The following is a 24,807-nucleotide window of genomic DNA, read 5'->3' on the forward strand; positions in this document are numbered from 1 at the left end:
AAGTCTTCATTCATATATGTGCGGTACAAAAAAAACTGCTTTTGAAATGACAGAATTACCAAAAAAATGAAAATCGTAATTTTATTCCTTCGGCTTGGCTTAGATTCATTCAAAAACTGTGAAGTCAAAAAAGTCATCGTACCCCTAGATAAATTCGTTAAGGGGTCTACTTTTCAAAATGTGGTCATTTGTGGGGGTTCTCCATCGTTTTGGTCACTCAATGGCTCTACAAGTGTGCAATAGGGCCTAAATCTCCTTCAAGCAAAATTTCTGTTCCGAAAGCCACCGGTTGCTTCTTTCATTTTGGGCCCCATTGTGCATCCAGACGTAAGATTAGGGCCACAATGGGTATGTTTCTGAGCACGGGACAAACAGGGGTATCCATTCTAGGGTGCAAATCCTAATTTTCATGTGTACTATAGAAAAAAGTCCTGTCTTTAAAATGACATATTTGCAAAAATATGAAATTTTAGTTTTTCTCTTCTAAATTGCATTGACTCCTAAAAAAAAACTGTGGCGTTAAAATACTCATGACACCCCTCAGTGAATACGTTAAAGGGTGTAGTTTTTAAAATTGGGTCACTTGTGGGGGTATCTATCATTTTGACTCCTATGAGCCTTTCCAATCTTGGTTTGGTGTAGGAAAACAAAGTGTTCCTCAAAATGCTGAAAAGTAATGTTAAATTTGTACGTCTCCTAAATGGTTAAAAAAAAAAAAAAAAGTTTTTCCAATGTGCACCAAAAATAAAGTAAACTGATGGAAATATATATCTTAGCAAAAATTTCTATATTATGTTTGCACATATTTGAGATATTGCAGTTGGAAATGTGAAAAAGTGACGATTTTTTCAAAATTTTCCCAATTTTGGCGCTTTTAATAAATAAACACAAATTCTATTGGTCTTTTTTTTCCGCCTAGATGAAGTACAACATGTGGCGAAAAAACAATGTCAAAATCGCTTGGATATGCAAAACCTTTCTGGTGTTTTTCCATGCTAAAGTGACACGTGTCAGATTTGCAAAATTTGGCCTGGTCATTAAGGCGCAAACAGGCTTGGTCACTAAGGGGTTAACAATTTTACAGATTATTGCTCAGTACAGATCAATGACAGAATATAACTATGTATCATTCGTGAAAATAACAATCCACATAAAATTAACATAGATACAAGTGCAATGTGTGTATAATGATCTTTGCACACTATGACTCTCTCTCTCTCTCTCTGTATACATATAATAAGCTGCATGCTTATTATGGGTATTTGTTACTTATAATTCTTCATATTGGATATCCTAGAATATATAGCATCTGGACAACAATAGCTCTACGTCCTAATTTTTACATGAAGAAAAACATATCATATCAACTCAATATATAGGTAAACATCGGGCCATTATCTGGTCTTGATTATTGTCTGGAGAATGCTTCCTATTGGAATGCATAATGCGTTTTGAAAAATTTAGTGGAGGAAGAATAATGGTAAGTGAGCTTTTTCAGAATTTGGGTTCAGCCTCTTAGTTCTAGTGCAAAACAATATAATGCTACAGCATAAAAATATATTTTAGACAAATATATGTTGCTAACTTTGTGGCAACAGTTTGTGGAATCATTTTCCTGCTACAGCATTACTGTGCTCCTATACACAAAGTAAGGTCCTTTAGGACATGATTTAATGTGTTTGGTGTGGAGGAACTCAAGTACCCTGCACTGAACCCTGATCTCAATTCATATTCAACACAAATGGAATGAACTGGAATGCTGATGGTTCGCCAGAACTTTGCCCAACACAAGTGCCTGATCTCACAAATGCTCTTGGCTGTTGGGGCACTATATCTCACAGACACAGTCCAAAATATCATGGAAAGCCTTCCCAGAATGGACGTAGGTACAGTCAAAAAAAAGAGGACCCAACTCCATTTTAACACCTGTGTTTTAAAATGGGATATTATACAACAAGGTACTGTACAGTGGATGTGATGGTCAGGTGTGCACAACCTTTTAATCACATAGCGTACAGTATATTGCTCGCGTGTGTGGTTCTACATTCGTAAAGTGAATGATTCAAAAAGCAGATATACAGTATATTAGGATATGAAACTTGCTGAGCATTAAATTCAGCAATTGTAGCTGGACTGTATCACATAGTAGGCTAGATAACTTATACTTAAAGCTTTAAGATACAGTGCTATGAAGATTGCCAATGCTAGTATAATGGCTGGCATTCTGGATGCAAAATTTGTTCCGCTCAATCACATGTTTCAAATGCATGTGTATTCAGCCGGACGCCAAAGCAGAATACTAAAAATGTTCAGTGATTGTAAAGGGGTGAAAATATAGATCCTTTTAAATATTAACAAGGATAGTAATATGTTGCAGTAGATTACAGTATCTATATTTTAATTATTAAAAGGGACTTAGCACACAATCCCGTCTGCTTCATATGCTGTACATCTCTGAAATGTTGAATCTTATTAAATACAGCCAGAAACTTGGAAAGGCATATGTAGATATGACGTTGAGGCACTTTCAAAGTACCTTTTTGTATTTTGGAAGAAATTATCGCTTGGTTGGTCAGTTATGAAAGATGGCATTTTCTTTTCTATAATACTAAAGTAGATCTTACAAAACTACCAGAGAAACATAAAAATGCAAATTACTGCAGCTAATTGGCTGTGTCTTCAGAGAGCTCATGAATTATTAATTTATAGCATAGTGTAAATCTATCCCCTTAATATCACACTGAAAAAAAAATATATATATATTTTTTCCATGTGTTTTAACCATTTGTATCATCAATGCCATTGAGTTACCTTCCAGAACAAAATGATATGGAATCTGTCTATTAGTCCAACGTCTCCCTTGGACGTTCCACTTTCTCTGTTTCCTTTAATCATTCTAAATAAAATAGATTGTACTCTCATAAGCTTACAGTACAGAAGTGTTGATTGCACGTTGCATCAGCTGACAGTAAATTCTTGTACCAGATGACAGCAGGTTTGAAATTGTTTACTTGTTGGCAGCTAACTAATAAAAATACACAATTAATGCATGACAGTAACAGAATTGGTGAATTATCTTCAAATTGGCAGAGGAAGATTAGGAACTGTAATGAGAAATCAAATATACATTATATGCGATCCTTGTCTAATTAGTGGGGGAAACCAACCCATGATCTTTACTTCTTTCCTTTCTTCCTCCCATTCTTGCATTATCACTACTTCTTGCTTATCTCCCTACTTTACTTTTTACCTCAAACTGAAATTATACACTGCAAAAATGTCTTAAGTACATAGTTTTACATTAGGTTTAGGTTCTTCCCATAGATCTGTCTTAAGGCAACAAATGTTTTATAAGCATTTTCTGACAGGAATGGATCAAAACCATACTGTATATATTGCTTAGTGGAAACATGCTTAAAGACTCTGTGATGAATTTTTATAAGCATATTGGGGGAAATTTACTAAGCCCGGCATTTCCAACACCGGGCTTAGTATAATTTCTATTAACTATCAGTACGATTAATACATAGTAACATAGTATGCTAGGCTGAATGAAGACAATGTCCATCTAGTTCAGCCTGTTTCAAACCCCCACCTCCGCCCCCCCTTGTTGGTCTAGAGGAAGGCAAAAAAAAAACCCCAACGAGCCAATTTAGCTCATTTGGAGGGAAAAAAATCCTTCACTACTCCATATTGGCAGCCAGAGTAATCCCTGTATGAACATTTAAGATCAACAACCCCGCTGGTCACCTAATATCCATATCCTGTAATGTCATAGCACTCTAGAAAGACATCTAGTCCCCTCTTAAACTCCTCTATTGCTTTTGCCATGAAGATGTGCATGTATTTCAGGAGGCTGGAATCGGCACATGTGACGGGGGCGGAGCTACGCGATGACGCGTACAAGGGACGGAGCCAAAACGCCGCTGCTGCTGAGCCGAGCCGAAGGGAGAAGACCCATCTGTGCAAGCGCGTCTAAAAAAGCAAGAAGACACCGAAATTAGATGGAGCCATGGAGACGGGGACGCCAGCAACGGAGCAGGTAAGTGAATAACTTCTGTATGGCTCATATTTAATGCACGATGTATATTACAAAGTGCATTAATATGGCCATACAGAAGTACTTAACCCCACTTGCTTTCGCGAGACAACCCCTTTAACTTCTCTCTGCTCTCAGAACATGCTTGACCATCATGAAAGCAGTGGATCAAATCGTCTTCCCTACTATCTGTGGGATTTGTTATCGCACAACCTTTGAACAATTTTTGAATGATGTCATTAGGCAGTTCATCCCACACTGAAAAAAATCTAGTTTATCATCAAATGCCATAATGGTGCTTTCAGATTTCCATCTGAAGTGAACTACTTGTCGCAATTGCAATCGCAATACTCAAAAGTCTATCTTTGAATAGTTTACTCCAGGTAGCATCATAAATATACTTAATGCAGGCACCAGGGATGACAGCAGTCCCCATGTTGTATTTTTTGTGTTCTCTCTTTGTACTGCACTAATGTGGCAGCGATAGACATACCGCACAAGGAGTCTTTTTCAAACATAAAATTGTCTAACACTTTTTGCAGCCAAATAAGTGTCAGCTCATCGTTTATCCATCCATTCTTGGAACAAGTAATGACAGCACTTTTGATATCTTGTAGCTAGTTTACGGATGCCATGGCGAAACACAATAAATGGTTTTAGCTTTGTCTCGTAACTGTTGGCAGCAAGAATTGCAGTGAAATGGTCTCTCTCATGCCCAGTAGTTTTCACAGCAACCTGATGGCTTGATGGTGACATTTCCAGGCATGTCTTATCTGTAGCAACAATATCAGAGACTTGAATATTCTTTGACGGTTGGTAATCTGACACAATTTTTACAAAAGACACAAGTTTCTCTGTTGGTTCAGGATGCTTTTGGGCCTATGTTGTTCTTCTTTGTAGGGATTAAGAATCTTCATACATTTTTCTACCCAATCCCTGCTAGCAACAAATGTATCTCCATGCCTTGAGTCTTCATCAATGACCATTTCAAACAATTGCTTAGCCTTCATGCATATTATGTTTCTGGATACACAAATGGACTTTTTTTCTCCGATCAATGATCCAAACGAAAACATGTTTGTCAAAATCATCACTCACCTTTTTTGAACTGCTACAGGGAGCAGTCGTGCAAACACAGCCAGGGTCACCGTAGAACCTCGGGCACTGCCGTTCTGCGATGGCACCAAGAGGGGCGAAGCTGGGAATGCTGGCACACACAGAGGCATCAGAGCCAGAGGCGGCACAATACTCTAAGTGCCGTCCTGACATGGCAGGACGACCGCGCCAACGGTCCGAGCGGTGGGTGAGGCAGAAGCGCCTGCTGAGCCACGCTGACACCGGACACAATGACTGAGTGCCTGGGTAAATTCATGGCGGCTACAGAGCTGACAGCTGGCACAGCACCTGCAAAGTAATGCCCAGACGGAGCAGTCAAGGAGCGGAGGGACAGCTGCAGCGTCTGTACTGCTTTTTACCTGCCCTGGAGGGTTAGGGTAAGGGGTTAGTTTTCCTTTTAGGCTTACATTATTAGGTGTAAAGGCTTCTGCATTTACAGCTAATAATGTAAGCCCAATAGGAAAACTAACTCCTTACCCTAACCCTCCTGGGCAGGCAAAAAGCAGTACAGATGCTGCAGCTAGGACCTCCAAGGACCTTTGAAAAGTCACCCAATCAGGAGCTAGGGGTGTGACAGGGGCGTTCCTACATCCAAGTCCTGTCAAACTCCTAGCTTCCTGGTGGTGACAAGAAACAATAATACCTAGGATTCCTGAGGCCCAATGGGAGACAGTCTCTAAAGGAGTAAAAGCTATTTTGGGTGTGATTGAAAAGTCTGCTTGAGCCTTACTTTATTAATTCCAAAAGCAGATGACTTTAAAGTTAAATTTAGTGTCTAAATGTGATGAGTTAAAAAAAAAAAGTTTATGGTAGTAGTTGCTGAGTCCGAGAGGCCTGACCAGGGGAGAGGAGGAGGTAATTTTTGACAGAATGGGAGGTATGTTCCTCCAATATACATATCCTATGGGAGGTAACAGGATGAGTCTACCTACTCGCTAATTACTTAGCTAAGCCAGTGGGTGGCTATTTAAGGTGCAGCTACTAGACGAGGTAATGGGGTTTACCTAGGAAAACACAGAAAGCTGGTCTGCATGAGCTTCTCTGTGTTCTGTGAGTACAGTTGCAAAAGTCTGGTGTTTTGTAAGCTGGCAGAGAGAAGGTCTACAGTTGGTAGTGAAGGCAGCACTGCACAGTATATATAAGTGCCAGAGAGGCATGGTGTTTATTTTGGTTCCTGCTGTATTGTGTTTTCTTTTTTCTGCAACCATGATAATAAAGCTGGTTAGGTGTCAATTTGAAATATACTCCTGGCTGCTGACTTTGTCTTTTGATGAAAAAGAAAAGTGTCCTTTGAACCCAGCAGAGGCGACCTCAAGCTAATCCTGCCAAAATATATACAGTACTGTGCAAAAGTTTTAGCCAGGTGTGAAAAAATATACTGCAAAGTAAGAATTTTATTCAAAAATAGAAGTTGTCTGATTGACTCCATTTGTTCTGCAAAAGGAAACTATCTGCGCTGTCACAGTGCTGTCACAGTTTTCAGAGATTAGGGGACCTTTGTGGAGCAGCTGCACTTCTACAAGCGCAGCTGCTCCAGTGAACGGGCATCTGAAACTTTGCCCATTGAAGGCCAGCACACACTATTTTGGGCACATGTAAAGAAAAGCACAGAGCTTCGGTCACGCGCATTTTGCACATCAGTGGAGTGCATTGTTTTTTACGCATATAGACGAGCAAAAAAAAAAAAAACACTCATCTGACCAAGCCCTCAGTCAGCAATTCTTACAAATAAATTAAATATGCAGATGAATGTGCACCATGGCTGTGACAATACAGTACATGCAAAAGCATGTTGTTACAGCACTGCTACAAATATTTAATATCTGAATAACATTTGCATAACAGGTTATGCTGTTTGACCACTTTTGGTCAGTGTTAACCACTGCATACCAGGAACACCCTACAAGACCTGCTGTTTTAGAGATGGGCTGACCCAGATATCTAGACATCACAATTTAGCTCTTGTCAAAGTCATCAACGTCAAGAACGAATTGTATTCTTGCTGCATACTATATCCCATTTAATAGGCAACATTGTCACAAGTTAATATTATTAATGTTATCCATTTCACGTTTGAGTGGTATTAATATTATAACAGATATGCAGATTTACTATAAAATAAATAGGCCAGAAACACTATCTTTTCTCCTTAGGAAGAGCACCTAGAAGGTGAGTGAGGAGACCTATAAAGCCATTCATGCTCCTCTGGGTAATATGCAAATAAAGGAGATGGCTTGTCTGGCTTTCCATTCCCAGTCATTGTTACAAGGCTTATATAAAGAGTCTAACATTGGCTTGCAGTAATGCTGCCTTCTAATAGGTGGCGCTGCAGAGGTATTGTTCTATCTCCCTTATTTGTATAAAAGAAAAAGTTAAACAGGTAGACACACAATATGCGTGGTAGCATACAGTTAAGATGAAAGTTTTTGCAACTGCAGCATTTCATGATGTCAGCAAAATGCAGGGCAGTTAGGCTTGGTTCAATCAAGATGAACTTAAAAAGTCAAGTCTAGAAATAATTCTCATCACAGAAACTTCCAACTGGTTTTCAATAGCAATGTACAGCTGGGGACTTTATTCTAATAAAATGAACCAAGCAAGCTCTGCTAATTGCACGTTATATTTACTATGCTGCAATTAAATGAGCATACAGTAAATTGGAGTTTGCTTCTACACACAGAAAGTGCACACCTGGACTTATTTAGCTTTTTTTTTACAGATATAATATTGTAATAAACAGGTCTACATATTTCTAGGTAAAAATTCAAACTTGACTAGATGGAAGACATGGATAACAGTCCATGGTCGTTTAGTCTCTCTGCATTATCTCCATAGTCGCACTGTGCCCTAATGCCTCGTTCACACGTGCGCTGTTTTAGCGCAGTATAGGTGGTTGAAAAGTTCACGGCCATACTGCACTAAAGATCGCACGAACAGGTGAATTCCAGCTATCTTAATTAGCCCATTTACACATTTGGAGGTGTGTGGTGCGTGTTTCCCAGCTCCCATAGGAGTCTGCGGAAAGCACGCACCAAAGATAGATCAGGTCTAGAGATGAGCGAGCACCAAAATGCTCGGGTGCTCGTTACTCGGAACGAAATTACCGCGATGCTCGAGGGTTCGTTTCGAGTAACGAACCCCATTGAAGTCAATGGGCGACCGGAGCATTTTTGTATTTCGCCGATGCTCGCTAAGGTTTTCATTTGTGAAAATCTGGGCAATTCTACAAAGTGATGGGAACGACACAGCAACGGATAGGGCAGGCGAGGGGCTACATGGTGGGCTGCATCTCAAGTTCCCAGGACCCACTATTAAGCCACAATAGCGGCAAGAGTGCCCCCCCCCCCCACTGTCAGCATAAAGATCGTTCTCCTCTGCCACAGCTGTAACAGCTGTAGCAGAGAAGAACAATGTTTGCCCATTGAATTCAATGGAGACGGCAATACAGCAGGTTCCACTGAATGCAATGGGCTGCCGGCGATCGCAGGATGAATTGTCGGGAAGGGGTTAAATATATAACCCCTTCCCAGCAATTCATCCAGAAATGTGTTACAATAAAAATATATACCGGTGTATAAGGCGACGGGGCGTATAAGACGACCCCCCAACTGTCACCTTATACGCCGGTAATACAGTGGAGCAAAGAATAAAAATCATTACTTACTTCTTCAGACGATCTGCGGCGCTCCTGCAGGCTGTCACTCCCTCCTGGTGTTTGCAGGCTGTCGCTCCCTCCTGGTCCACGGCAGATTATTGCTTTCTCTACGAAAGGCTTGAAATCCCCGCCTCCAGAAACACAGCCAATCACAGCCATTCAATGACATCATTGTCATTGGCTGTGATTGGCTGAAGGCACGTGTGTTTCTGGATGCGGGGATTTAAAGCCTTTCGTAGAGAAAGCAATAGTCTGCCGGGAACCAGGAAGGAGCAAGAGCCTGCAAACACCAGGAGGGAGTGACAGCCTGCAGGAGCGCCGCAGATCGTCTGAAAAAGTGAGTAATGATTTTTATTCTTTGCTCCACTGTATTACCGGCGTATAAGGTGACAGTTGGGGGGTCGTCTTATACGCCCCGTCGCCTTATACGGTGGTATATATTTTTATTGTAACACATTTCTGGATGAATTGCAGGGAAGGGGTTATATATTTAACCCCTTCCCGACCATTCATCCTGCGATCGCCGGCAGCCCATTGCATTCAGTTGAACCTGCTGTATTGCCGGTTCCATTGAATTCAATGGGCAAACATCGTTCTTCTCTGCCACAGCTGTTACAGCTGTGGCAGAGAAGAAGGATTTGTCTTCTATATGTTCTCAATGGGGTCGGCGCTGCTGCCGCCGGCCCCATTGAGCGCATATAGAGAAGATTTAGGGCCTTAAGAAGGACCGTTGGGGTTCTTGAAACCTAAAATACTCCTAACACTCTCCCTATAGCAGTTCCAACACGATAGCGCTTTCCCTGAACTAATGTCAGAATGCATCCATAGCGAGCCGCGGGAGGGGCAGATTTCAATACTCCGGTGACACCTAATCTCCCCAGCCACTCACAGCAGGGGGGGTGGTATAGGGCTTGAACGTTGCAGGGGGAAGTTGTAATGCCTTCCCTGTCTTTCTATTGGCCAGAAAAGCGCGCAAATTTCTCAGGGAAGAAAGTTAAAGTAACCCGAACATCGCGTGGTACTCGTTACGAATAACGAGCATCCCGACCACCCTAATATTCGCCCGAGCATCAAGCTCGGACGAGTACGTTCGCTCATCTCTAGTCAGGTCCCATTTTTTCTTGCACCACGACCCTCAATGTCCTATCTTTGATTATTGCAAGTATTTAGCGCGTCTAAAATTCCTTTTCACCCAACGCTACAACAGCGCTCATGTAAACGAGGCCTCAAGCTGAGATGTTGTGCAACAGGAACAAGAAAAGCCATTTAAAGCTCACTAAATTCTTTCCTGCATGTGATTTTCTCGCGGCAATATTGCTGTTGCCCGTGAGTAAGAGGCCTAACTCTTTGGGAACTGCATATCTCATATTCAAAACAAAATGGTGTAATTAATCACTGCACATAAGGAACTGGTTGATATAGCCAATTCAGTGGAGATGGAATTAAAGGCTATGAAGCTGAAAATAGCTTATGTAGAAGATCGATCTTGGCATGACAACCTACGAATCAGTTAAAGTTGAAGAGCTTAAGAAGTTTCTGACAGACCTCACTGCAGCTCTCCTTCGTGATGCTGCTCAACATGCTCTGTTCCCTGACTGTGATGTGCAACCTGTGTGACTGCACAAGGTACATAACTCCACTGAGACGAAGGGGACGACACCAGGCCTGGACTGCGAGCTAACTGACCAGGCAGATTCCCAGTAGGCCATGCTGCTGCCTTGGATTTGTTGGTCACTTCGTCCTCCTGGCAGTCTTCTATAGACGAATTTTCAGTTAATTGTATCTGTGGATACATTTAACAGTGGCAAAGCCAGTGCCAGAAGCCACATTGGGTTGCCTGCACCGCTGCCCAGTGCCTTCTATATGACACAGGTGGTGCAATGATGTCATCGCGACGCCTGCGTCATTTCGCAGAATGTTAACTGGAAGAAACCAAGCAGATAACAAAAAGCACTGTGGGACCATGGGAGAGTTGAGTAAGATTGCTATTTTAATATTGGTGACATTATGGCTATTGCAGGAAATAGTATGGCTATTACTAAAGCGGACATTGTGGCTGCTAAACGTGACATTATGACTAAAACTGAAGGGGACATTATGGCTACTACTGAAGGTGAGATTATGGCTACTATAGGGTACATTATTGCTATTACAACAGACATTATGGCTATTTATTATTACAGAGGGCCATTATGGTTATTACTAAAGGGGACATTATGGCTTTTAGTAAAGGGGACATTACAGCTATTACTAAAAGAGACATTATGACTAATACAGAGCACATTATGGCTCTTCCTGTAGGAGGCATTAGGTGTATTTATTACTATGGGGAACATTATGGTTATTTCTACAGCGAAACAGTATGGGGACAGTGAGGCTTGTTGTTCGTTACTCAGAAGGAGCTGTGAGTTGCAATTTTTTTTTATAGGAGAAGCCTATAAACTGTGTAACATTATTAAGAGTTTATCTTAACATAAGGATTAAAGATATGAAAAAGAAATGAGCCAAATATGTGGCAACCTTTGGAGAGGCAAGTTGCGTCAAAAAGAAGCTATCATGTTGGTCTGGACTGGATGGAAAAGAAAATGGCCACACGTCACGTGTCAGAATGTCATTGTTTTTTTTGCCACTGACTTTCTCTGGTCAGTCCTGTAGTCATTATATGGTCTGTAGAGTGATGATGGATAGCAGCATTCTTGCTTGTGAATGGACAACTCTCATCATACTTTACTACTGTTTAGGTCATCTTAGAATCTACAAACCTAACTAGCAGAGGTTGACTTTAATTTACAGTTTATCCCTTTATTTATCTTATTGCTGGTGCTGTAGTTACAGTATGTACTGAGCTTGGTTCTGGAGCTTTACTTATGTTATGTCCTCCACATGGCTTGTACTGTAAATCTGCGGATTTCCACAGCATTTCCATTGTATATGAAGCTGCTCTAAGAGCAACACAGACGTATGCAAGTTGCTCCCAGGATCTATGTGCTGTCCAATTTTAGTCCATGATATGGACCATAATAGCACATGCTGCAATTGTCTTCACACAAACCATCTGTCCATGTGAAAAAATGCAAGTCTGAATAGCCTAATTGGCTATAATGGGTCTGTGTGTTGCCCATAAAGTACACAGACATAGATTGGAAACATATCTGTGTAAATGGGTCCTAAGGATGTGTTCATATGCAGCGGACTTTCTACACCAAGGAGATCTGCAGCAAATCCACACCAAAAATCTGTGTCAAAATCTGCATCTTTTGGTGCAAATTTTGAGACAGATTTTGGTGTGGATCCACAACAGATGTCACCTTTTGATTTACGAATCAGCACCACAATACATGTCAAAGTCTACAGAGATGGCGCAGATTTTGATACAGATTTGCTATGGATTTTTTCAGCTGCAGAAAATCCACCACATGTGATTATACCCAAAGGGTGGGCCACTAATCACTTGCAAGTGTTTTGCGTTTTCCCAATATGCTAAAATTTGTAGCCAACCCCTGTCCGGCACTGTGCATGGCTGGTGGACCTGCAACTCATCTTTGAGCCCCGAGGTGATATCCCAACATTATTTTATCTAGTGTGCCTTACAATAATAAGTGAAGGAGAGGCGTCATACAAAAAATTTACACAGGACGCCATTTAACCTAAGGTCAGCCTTGCTTCCAAATCCCTTCTCACTTCCTTACCTTGTAATATTATAGCCTGGATAAATTTTATTGCACAAAGGAAAAATTGATAGAAGTGGCTACTACAGTTCCCATTTGCTTTAACCCCTTAACGCCGCAGGATGTACGTCCCGTCCTGACAGAGGGGTACGTAATGCAATAAGGCATACAATTACTTCTTGCGGAAAGTGCAAGTTGAGGAGAGATCCCGCGCTATCTGGCAGCGGGAGACAACTGTCGCTGACAGCTGGCCTCCTGCTGCAACAGCAGGAGTGCATTGGGACAGCGACCCCCGCTGTTAACCCCTTCCCGTATATACCCCAAAATAGTACCAATAAAAACTACAGCTCGTCTCGAAAAAAATAAGCCCTCATACAGCTCCGTATATATGGATAATCAAAAAGGTATAGAAATTTGAATGCATCAAATTAGAAGAAAATAATAATTTTAAAAAAAAAGGGTTTTCATTGCAGAAAAGTGGAAAAACCTAAAAAAAATATAAGAATTTTGGCATCGTACTTGTACCGACCCGCAGAGAAAAATGTATTGTGTCATTTATGCTGCATGATTAACGCTGTAAAAAAACATCTATGGCAGAATTGATGTGTTTTCTCTCCCTGCTATCATAAAAATATTAATAAAAGTTTAACAATATAGTCTATGTACCCAAAAATGGCACCAATAAAAACTACAGTTCACCTTGCAAAGAACAAGCCCTTATACGGCCATGTCGACGGAAAAATTAAAAAAGTTATGGCTTTTGAAAAATGGAGATGAAAATCTGCCAAAAATCGTTGCGTCCTTATGTCCAAAATAGGCCACGTCCTTACGGGGTAAAAGACATTTGAATTTTTGCAGATCTGTAAGCAGCAACTCTTGTGAAGGCAAGCATTCGCACCTAGTACAAAAGTACTTCAGGAGTAAGGCATCCATTACAAATGGCATGTCCCAGTAAAACTCCTTATTACTATGAATGGTAATGAATTCCCTGCAAAAGCTCTTTAACCCCTTCAGTGGTGGGTTTCTTACCCCCCCCCCCCCCCCCCCCTGTCAGACCCACCAGCGCAGGTTTTTTAAATGGGCCAATCATTTAATTTTAACTAATTTTACAGTCGCGTTCCAAGAGCCATAACTTTTCAATTTTGCCATTGATACGGCCATGTGTGGGCTTGTTTTTTGTGGGACAAGTTGTATTTTTTGATGGCATCATTTTTAGGTATATATAATGTATTGCATAACTTTTGTAAAAAAATTTGTAGGGAGATTGGGGGAAAAAAAAGAAATTCTGCCATTTGTTTTTTTTATTTCATTTTTACGGCGTTCAGCGTGCAGAATAAATAATGTGATAACATTATTCTCTGAGTCACATGATTCTGGCGATACCAAGTTTATACAGCTTTTTATTGTTTTGCTATTTTTTCTTAAAGGTTTGCTTTTGTGTCGCCACATTCCTCAGAGCCGTATTAATTTTTTTCCCATTGCCAGAGCTCTAGAAGGGCTTGTTTTTTGCAGGATGAACTCTAGTCTTCATTTATCTAATTTTTAGGAACATGTAAAATTTTGATCGCTTTTTATACCATTTTTTCTAGTGGCAAGATTAACAAAATCTGTAATTTTGGCATGTTTTTTATTTTTATTTTTCACTGCATTCTCTGAGCAGTATAAATAATATTTTAAAGTAATTCTACAGGCCAGTACGATTATGCCAATACCAAATTGTAATAGTTTTTTTTTTCGCGACTTTTTTACAGTTTAAGGCCTTAGTCAGACGGGCGATTTTTCGCGCGATTTGCGGATCGCATGACGGATGCGCATCCGCAAATCGCGTGACCGGTGCGCGCAAGTCGCCCGCAAATCGCCCGAAAATCTGCTCCTAGCCGCGTTTCATTAGAAACGGGCCGGAGCTGTCCAGCGCATTGCATTCAATGGAGACGGCAATAGAGCCGACTCCATTTAAAGCAATGCGCTGCGGGCGAGCCCGGGATGAATTGTCGGTAAGGGCTTAAATATATAAGCCCTTCCCGGCAATTCATCCTAAAATGTGTTAAAATAAAAAAAAATTGTATACTCACCTTCTGCCGGCAGCCGGAGCTCCGCGCGGCCGTCCTGCAGTGGGTGTGAAGGGGGTGTGAGTCAGACCTGCCCCCTGATTGGCTCAGCGCTGAGCCAATCAGAGGCATGCCTCACTCACACTCATTCATGAATTCATGAATGGATGTGAGTCAGACCTGCCCCTGATTGGCTCATTGCTGAGAGGCAGCAGTCATTCACCCATTCATGAATTCATGAATGGGTGTGTGAGTGAAACTTGCCTCTGATTGGTCAGGGCTGTGACCAATCAGAGGCAGATCATTCAGCAGGCGGGGATTTTAAAGCCCCGCCGGCTGAATAGTGCCGAGAAGCAGTTCAGGAGAACTGACAGCGGCCGCGGCTGGACTCCGGCTGCAGCGGAAAGGTGAGTATACAATTTTTTTATTTTAACACATTTTAGGATGAATTGCAGGGAAGGGGTTATATATTTAACCCTTTCCCGACAATTCACCCTGCGCACGCCGGCAGCCCATTGCTTTCAATGGAGCGGCTGTATTGCCGCTCCATTGAATTCAATGGGCAAACATCGTTCTTCTCTGCCACAGCTGTTACACAGCTGTTACAGCTGTGGCAGAGAAGAATGATTTGTCTTCTATATGTTCTCAATGGGGTCGGCGCTGCTGCCTATACAGAAGAGAACAGGAATCGCAGATCGCAGATAATTGCGATCTGCGATTTTTTGTTCTATAATTTATCGGACAAGCGCATAAAAAGCGCTCATGTGTCCGATACCATTGCAAAGCAATGGTTTTATAAAATCGCCGGACGCATGCGCATGCGCAAATCGCGCGAAAAAACGCCCGTCTTACTAAGGCCTAAAAAAAAAAAGTTATTAAAGTTTAAATCACCCTCCTTTTGGCATAGCTATAATAAAAAAAATCTAAATCATAAAAGAAAAATACGTATTTGGTATTGACGCATCTGTAAAAGTCCGATCTATCAAAGTAGTGCATTATTTACCCCACACGGTGAATGTAGTCTGAAAAAAAATTTAAGAACGCCAGAAATGCACTTTTTCAGTCACCCTGTCACCCAGAAAAAGTGCAATAAAAAGCGATCAAAAAGTCGTATGTATTCCAAATTAAACTAAACTACAGGACATCCCGCAAAAAATGAGCTCTTGCTCAACTATGTTGACGGAAAAATAAAAAAAGTTATTGCGTGCAGAAGATGCAGCAGAAAATAATTTAAAAAAATTAAATGTCTTTGAAGAAAAATACAAGTACTACAGCAAAAAGAAATACAAGTTTGATATCCTAGTAATCGTACTGACCCATAGAATAAAGTTATCAGGTCATTTTTGTTGCAGTTTGTGTGTTGTAGATACCAAACGCACAGAAACATGGTGGAATGTCTTTTTTTCATTTTACTCCTCTTAGAATTTTGTAAAAGTTTTTCAGAACATTAAATGGTACTTTAAATAGCACCATTGAAAAATCCAACTCGTCCCGCAAAAAACAAGCCATCATACAGCGACATCGATGGATAAATAAAGGAGTTATGATTTTTTAAACGGGGGAAGGAAAAAAAGAAAAGGGGAAAAAAGAAAAAAAGGGTCAGCATCATTAAGGGGTTAAATAATGTACTATCTTCCTTCTCTGGGTCATTACGAAGCAGGGATACCACATGTGTAATTTTATTTTTAATTTTTTACATAGTAAAGGGAAAAAAAGTGTTTTTATTTTTTTAATAATTTTTTTTCCTTTTTTTAACTTTTTATAACTGTTTTTAAATTTTTTTGTCTCTTTAAGGGTCTTCCACAGAGACCCATCAGGACCCCCTGATCACATTCCGGGGGTCCAATGGTGACAGCTCTTTACATGCTGCAGTCGCATAGACTGCGGCATGTAAAGGGTTAACACAGCAGAGATCCGAGGTTTTCTCCATTCTCTGCTGTGTAAGAGATGGTGCCCAGCTATCCTCTGACAGATGGAGCCCCCTCCCTCTGTCAGCCCTTTACATGCTGCGGTCGCATAGATCACGGCATGTAAAGGGTTACCACAGCAGAGATCGGAGGCTTTCTCTAATCTCTGCTGTAAGAGATCCTTTTTTCTCACCCACAAAAGGTATTACAGTCAAATTGATTTCTTGTTAGTGGTTAGAGTCCTTCTTAATATCAAGACTACACTCCCATAACAGTGTTTGTTCCCGAACAGCTTAAGGCCTTAGTCAGACGGGCGTTTTTGGGCGCGATTTGTGCATGCGCATGCGTCTGGCGATTTTTTAAAACTATTGCTTTGCAATGGTATCGGACACATGAGCGCTTTTTATGCGCTCGTCCGATAAATTATAGAACAGAAATTGCAGATCGCACCTATCTGCGATCTGCGATTCCTGTTCTCTTCTCTATATGCGCTCAATGGGGCCGGCGGCAGCAGCGCCAACCCCATTGAGAACATATAGAAGACAAATCATTCTTCTCTGCCACAGCTGTAACAGCTGTGGCAGAGAAGAACGATGTTTGCCCATTGAATTCAATGGAGCTGGCAATACAGCCGGCTCCATTGAAAGCAATGGGCTGCCGGACAGCGCTGGATGAATTGTCGGGAAGGGCTTAAATATATAAGCCCTTCCCTGCAATTCATCCAGAAATGTGTTAAAATAAAAAAAATATATATACTTACCTTGTCCCGGCAGACGGAGTTCAGCCGCGGCCGGCCTGCAGTGGGTGTGAAGGGGGTGTGAGTCAGACCTGCCCCCTGATTGGCTCAGCGCTGAGCCACTCAGAGGCAGGTCTCACTCACACCCATTCATGAATTCATGAATGGGTGTGAGTGAGTCCTGCCTCTGATTGGCTCAGGCTGAGCCAATCAGGGGGCAGGTCTGACTCACACCCCCTTCACACCCACTGAGCCAATCAGGGGGCAGGTCTGACTCACACCCCCTTCACACCCACTGCAGGCCGGAACTCCGGCTGCCGGGAGCAGGTGAGTATGTATATATTTTTTATTTTAACACTTTTCTGGATGAATTGCAGGGAACGGCTTATATATTTAAGCTCTTCCCGACAATTCATCCCACACTCGCCCGCAGCGCATTGCTTTCAATGGAGCCGGCTGTATTGCCGGCTCCATTGAATGCAATGCGCTGGACAGCTCCGGCCCGTTTCTAATGAAACGCGGCTAGGAGCAGATTTTCGGGCGATTTTCGGGCACCGGTCACGCTATTTGCGGATGCGCATCAGTCATGCGATCCGCAAATCATGCGAAAAAACGCCCGTCTGACTAAGGCCCAAGGCTTCCTTATCTAGGGTTTGCCACCTTAATAATTATATTCTTCAGCACCTTAAATACGCACTGGCATCCACACAATTTCTGGTAGATAAATTTGTGGTGTGCCCATAATGCATTCATTAGAGGTCCTTTCACAAAGCAGACATAACACGATAAGAAATGCAGATAAGACTAATTGTTATCACTATAATCACAACTTTGTGCACTTCATAGATTGAACGACGACTCATACTCAGTGCATAGAGCAAAAATAAAATTCTGCTCTTCATCAACAATTGCATGAACTTAATAGACATGAACATGATTTAGCTTTATGTAAATTGAAAATGACCTAAAATTTGTATGGCAATAAACCAGGGGCTCCGTTCACAAAACAAGCTAATGCTTGCTCTAGCAGGATGTGTTTTCAATTTTCCTATAATGATAAGCATAATAAAGTATTTGACTCACAAGGTATTGCTGTTACATTGGAGGACTATTGTAAATCTCTATACAATTTAACTAACAGCAATTCTACTTTACAACCTACAGTTTTGGGTATGTCTTCATTATTAAATAGGTTGGCCTTGCCTAAACTCTCTCCTACCCAACTAAATAGCTTAACACATCTATTTAATACTGATGTAGTATCTAAGTAGTATTGAGACCCTTAAATTTAATAAATCCCTGGGCCCTTTTGTGTTTACAAATGAATACTCTAAATCCTATAAAATTACTTTCGTTCCCTACTTGACCAGAATGTTTAACGATATAGCAACCACAGGAATCGTACTGCATGAGATGTTGAAAGCCCACATTATAACCTTGACCAAACAGTAATTTCCCTGACCAACCTTCCAACTTTTGTCCAAAATCATAATAAAAATATGGAAATAGAGCTCTGTTTTAAAGTCTTGGCTAATTTATTTGTCAGATGTTCTTTTGAACCTACTTGGTAAAGACTAGAGATGAGCGAGCATACTCGTCCGAGCTTGATACTCGTTCAAGTATTAGGGTACTCGAGATGCTCGTTACTCGAGACGAGCACCACACGGTGTTCGAGTCACTTTCATTTTCTTCCCAGAAAATTTTGCGCCGTTTTCTGGCCAATAAGTAACACAGGGAAGGCATTACAACTTCCTCCTGTGAAGTTCCAGCCCTATCCCACCCCCCTGCAGTGAGTGGCTGGGAAGATCAGGTGCCACCCGAGTATTTAACTGGGCCCGCCCGCGGCTCGCCACAGATGCACGCTGAGAGACATTAGGGAAAGTGCCGTCTTGCTGTAGCTGCTATAGGGAGAGTGTTAGGCTGTTATATTCGTCTTCAAGAACCCCAACGGTCCTTCTTAGGGCCACATCTGACCGTGTGCAGTACTGTTGAGGCTGGTTTTAGCAGTGTTGCACTTTTTTTTTTTTTTGTATATCGGGCGTGCAGACCATAGCATCCTCAGTCTGCAGTCATTTTACTGAGTATAGGGGCAGTACTGGTGAGGCAGGGACAGTGGTACAGGGAAAGAGGTATACTGGCTATATAGGCAGTGGGCTTTTTCAAAAAAATTGGAAAAAAAAAATCTTTGGGCTGCCTGTGACCGTCTTCAGTTTACTGCGTGTCTGCTGGGGGTAGTAGTCGCTCACTTATTACCCAGCTAGGTGTTACTGCAGCCTTGCGCCTAATTTTTTCTGGCTGCACTGTGCTTTCAATAACCACAGTCATCCTCCAACAGGGAAATCCATATACAGGCTATATAGGCAGTGGGCTTTTTCCCAAAAATTGGAAAAAAATACAATATTTGGGCTGCCTGTGACCGTCTTCAGTTTACTGCGTGTCTGCTGGGGGTACTAGTAGTCGCTCATTATTACCCAGCTAAGCGTTACACCAGGCTTCCGCATAATTGTTTCCTGGCTCTGCTGTGTCCGTTACATGATCACCGTCATCCCGCCAGAGGGAAACAGTATACATATATACGCTGCCTACGGTATCTGTCTGGTTTCTCACCTCACCATTTTAAAAAATTGAAGCAAAATACTTAAGGCCTACCACTGGCCTTTGGCCACTTGACTGGTTCTGCCCTGTGAATTCCAGTAGCTCAGTCATACGCACCTAGGTCTCACTACAGCTTGCGCATAATTGTTTCCTGGCTCTGCTGTGTCCGTTACATGATCGCCGTCATCCCGCCAGAGGGAAACAGTATACATATATACGCTGCCTACGGTATCTGTCTGGTTTCTCACCTCACCATTTTAAAAAATTGAAGCAAAATACTTAAAGGAGATGTCTCGAGGAAGCAGTGAATTTTTTTTTTTGCCCAGTCCCCCTAATTAAACATACATTACTAATTACCCCTGTAAATTACTTTCCTAGCTGGTTTCTATTTACCGTTCCAGCGTTTCAGCAACTTATAAAACTTTTTCCCAAGATGGCCGCCAGCTCTTTTCGCATCGCTTGCTGTAGCCCGACGTGCGCGCTCCCGAGACGCTACCAGCTGTGTCTCCATGGCAACCAGACGCCCCGCAGCCGCCGACCGGACCCCTGGAGTGAACACGGCCGACCTGTCACCCACCGCCAGGCAGAATGTAACCGGCGCAGCCCCCCCCCCATCACAGCGGCAGCCCCCCCGGCCCAGCGCTAGTTCCCCCATCACAGCGGCAGCCCCCCCCCCGGCCCAGCGACAGCCCCCCCCCCGGCCCAGCGCTAGTTCCCCCGGCGCAGCGACAGCCCCCCCCCCCCGGCCCAGCGCTAGTTCCCCCGGCGCAGCGACAGCCCCCCCCCCCGGCCCAGCGCTAGCTCCCCCGGCGCAGTGACAGCCCCCCCCATCACAGCGGCAGCCCCCCCGGCCTAGCGCTAGTTCCCCCATCACAGCGGCAGCCCCCCCATCACAGCGGCAGCCCCCCCGGCCTAGCGCTAGTTCCCCCATCACAGCGGCAGCCCCCCCGGCCCAGCGACAGCCCCCCCATCACAGCGGCAGCCCCCCGGCCTAGCGCTAGTTCCCCCATCACAGCGGCAGCCCCCCCGGCGCAGCGACAGCCCCCCCGGCCTAGCGCTAGTTCCCCCATCACAGCGGCAGCCCCCCCGGCCCAGCGACAGCCCCCCCCGGCCCAGCGCTAGTTCCCCCGGCGCAGTGACAGCCCCCCCCATCGCAGCGGCAGCCCCCCCCGGCCCAGCGCTAGTTCCCCCGGCGCAGCGACAGCCCCCCCCATCGCAGCGGCAGCCCCCCCCCGGCCCAGCGCTAGTTCCCCCGGCGCAGCGACAGCCCCCCCATCGCAGCCCCCCCCCCCCGGCGCAGCCCGGCGCAGCGGCAGCCCCCCCGGCCCATCACTTACCAGGACAGCTGGACGGCGGGACAGCGGGGCGGCTTCTCCGGACAGCTCGGCAGCTCTGCACCTTCCTCTAACAGAGGAAGGTACAGAATGGCCGCTCCAGCGCGCTCCCGAGCAGTGACAGCTCATCTGCGCATGCGCAGAAGAGCTGTAGCGGGGAGCACACTGAAGCGGCTCGTGCTGAATGGAGAAGACCGGACTGCGCAAGCGCGTCTAAAAAAGCAAGCTGCCAGCGAATTTAGACGGAACCATGGAGACGAGGACGCTAGCAACGGAGCAGGTAAGTGGAATAACTTCTGTATGGCTCATATTTAATGCACGATGTATATTACAAAGTGCATTAATATGGCCATACGGAAGTGTATAACCCCACTTTGTTTCGCGAGACCACCCCTTTAAGGCCTACCACTGGCCTTTGGCCACTTGACTGGTTCTGCCCTGTAAATTCCAGTAGCTCAGTCATACGCACCTAGGTCTCACTACAGGCTTGCGCATAATTGTTTGCTGGCTCTGCTGTGCGCTCCGTAAGTGAAGTCAGCCTCCAACCACAGGCCAATAAGCGGCACATTTAATTACAGCGTTCTGTTTCTGCTCTACTCGTAATACACCATGCTAAGGGGTAGGGGTAGACCTAGAGGACGTGCTCCCCCTATACTGCTGCTAGTGATATGTTACTGGGGCCTGTCTAGACTGCAACTACTACTGAAATGGAACTAATACTGTGCTCCCCCTATACTGCTGCTAGTGATATGTTACTGGGGCCTGTCCAGACTGCTACTACTACTGAAATGGAACTAATACTGTGCTCCCCCTATACTGCTGCTAGTGATATGTTACTAGGGCCTGTCTTGACTGCTACTATTACTGAAATGGAACTAATACTGTGCTCCCCCTATACTGCTGCTAGTGATATGTTACTGGGGCCTGTTCCTAATGCTACCGCTGAAATGTTACTAATTCTGGGCTCTGCCTATACTGCTGCTAATGCTATGTCACTGGGGCTTCCCAAAGACATGATGACGGCGAGGCCATTTCCCACCAACGCGTTTACTGTTAAGGTGCATATAACCACGGACACGTGGAGAGGACACGTAGTGCCTCAAAAACATCCCCCTCCTCCAACAATGAAAACATTCTTGGCAAATACCTTTGCATTGGTCCGTCTGGTGGCAGTCCCAGAATTTCACCTTAACGACACAACAAGAAAGCCCCCCCACCATCCCCCCGCCACGGCCCACTTAATCCTGGCCACATTCCGAAAACCAACTAAATAAAACCGCGGTACTAGGTCCGCAGTCGTGACCACATTCCCACCAACGCGGTTACTGTTAAGGTACGTATTACCAGTCTGACTGGGGCATGCACTGTGGGCCGAAGCTCACCTGTATTGTATGTGACGTTAGCTCTGCTGAGCAGGGCACTGCAATGGGATACATTTATGTACCGCCGGTGGGTTAGCTCTGCTGAGCAGGGCACTGCAATGGGATACATTTATGTACCGCCGGTGGGTTCCAGGGAGCCACCCATGCTGTGGGTCCACAGGGACTTCACATTACGGATTTGTACCTGCCAGTGTCTATGTATTAAAAACCCCGGTCAGAGTGGGGCATGCAGTGTGGGCCGAAGCCCACCTGCATTTATTCTGACATTACCTCAGCCGTGCTGGGCAATGCAATGGGATTTATTTATGTAACGTCGGTGGCTTCCTGGGACCCACCCATGCTGTCAGTCCACACGGAGTTGTACCTGCCTGTGTCTACTTATAAAGAACCGCAGTCTGACTGGGGCATGCAGTGTGGGCCGAAGCCCACCTGTATTTAATCTGACGTTAGCTCTACTATCCGGGGCACTGCATTGGGACAAACTACAGGAGCAATACAGCGCTAATGAGATGTGCACAGCTACGCTAGTTTTGGAGTCTGCTGTAGGCACGCGATTGCTGAGGGTTTGTGCAGAGGCCTATGTCCTGGGTGCAGTGAAAGTCCACTTCCAGCCTAGGATTGCTGAATCTGTGGGCCGAGGCCTATGCCGTGGGCGAGGTGCAAGTCTGCCATGTTTGGCCGCTCAGATCAATTTTTGGTTCATGTCTTGGGTTTTCTAGGACCCACCTTTGCTGTTGGTGCAAACTTAGTTCCCATTGCGGTGTTTGACCTGTCTGGCACAAAGGCACTGACTGACTTGGGTAGGGGGCAGAGTGCAGACGGCTTTCCCCTTGCAGTGTGGATTGAGCTATGCGACACCTTGACAGAATGAATACTGTGTGGCACATGGATTCCCCATTGCTATGCCCACGTTTGCAGCTCCTGACGGAGGTGGCACAGGATTGGAGTTCTCATTGCTTCTGTACAGCATTGTGGGCTATCGCCCGGCCCCTTTTAAACAGGGTCGCTGCCTGGCCGTGCCAACCCTCTGCAGTGTGTGCCTGCGGTTCCTCCTCATGGCAGACGCACTTATAAATAGACATGAGGGTGGTGTGGCTATGAGGCCAGCGTGTGGCATGAGGGCAGCTGAAGGCTGCGCAGGGACACTTTGGTGTGCGCTGTGGACACTGGGTCATGCGGGGGGGATGGGGTTGTTCAGCATGTAACCCAGGAGAAGTGGCAGTGGAGTGTCATGCAGGCAGTGATTGTGCTTTGTTGGAGGTATTGTGGTGCTTAGCTAAGGTGTGCCTTGCTAATGAGGGTTTTTCAGAAGTAAAAATTGTTGGGGGGGGTGGCACTCTTGCCGCTATTGTGGCTTAATAATGGGACCTGGGAACTTGAGATGCAGCCCAACATGTAGCCCCTCGCCTGCCCTATCCGTTTCTTTGTCGTTCCCATCACTTTCTTGAATTTCCCAGATTTTCACAAATGAAAACCTTAGTGAGCATCGGCGATATACAAAAATGCTCGAGTCGCCCATTGACTTCAATGGGGTTCGTTACTCGAAACGAACCCTCGAGCATCGCGGGAAGTTCGACTCGAGTAACGAGCACCCGAGCATTTTGGTGCTCGCTCATCTCTAGTAAAGACCAATTTGGATTTTTTAAAGGTCAACAAACAGTGGAAGGCACACGCCGTTTTATTGATATAATTTCTAAAGCGTTGGCTCTGGGACCACCTCTTCTGTTCCTTACTTTAGTTGTGGAGAAGGCATTTGACTGAGTTTATTGGTGTTACCTTAGGAGGGGCTTTTGAAATTTCAGTTTTGTGACTTTCTAATTTCTTCTATAATGGCTCTTTACTCTTCACCACTGGCTCACGTTTAAATATCCAGTTGTATTTCTACTCCTTTTAAAATCAGTACTGATCAAGGATGTCCACTGTCGCTAATGATTTTTGCTTTACTGATGCAGCCATTTACCCAATCAATCTGCTCGTTGTTGGACATCTCCGGATTCAAAATTCTGGATATTGATTACCATATTGGTCTTTTTGCAGACGATATAATCTTGAGCCTAACATCCCCAGAGCCATCTCGTTATGCTGTTTCACAAATTATTGTGAATTATTATCCAGCTCTGTAAGCTTCTATAAGGTTAATGCTACTATATCCTTAGGGTTCATACCCATGGACAGAGAGGGAAACGCCCACAGATTTATGTCGTGGGAGTACCGCGTTTAAAAACTCAATAGTGCCTGCGAGTGACCGCGGAATTCTGCGGTCTCCGTTAATATGCTATATTAATGGAGACCTCCTGCAGCGTAAATCCGTGGCAAATAGAACATTT

The sequence above is a fragment of the Eleutherodactylus coqui genome, chromosome 3, assembly GCF_035609145.1.
Source record: "Eleutherodactylus coqui strain aEleCoq1 chromosome 3, aEleCoq1.hap1, whole genome shotgun sequence".
NCBI classification, from domain to species: Eukaryota; Metazoa; Chordata; class Amphibia; order Anura; family Eleutherodactylidae; genus Eleutherodactylus; species Eleutherodactylus coqui.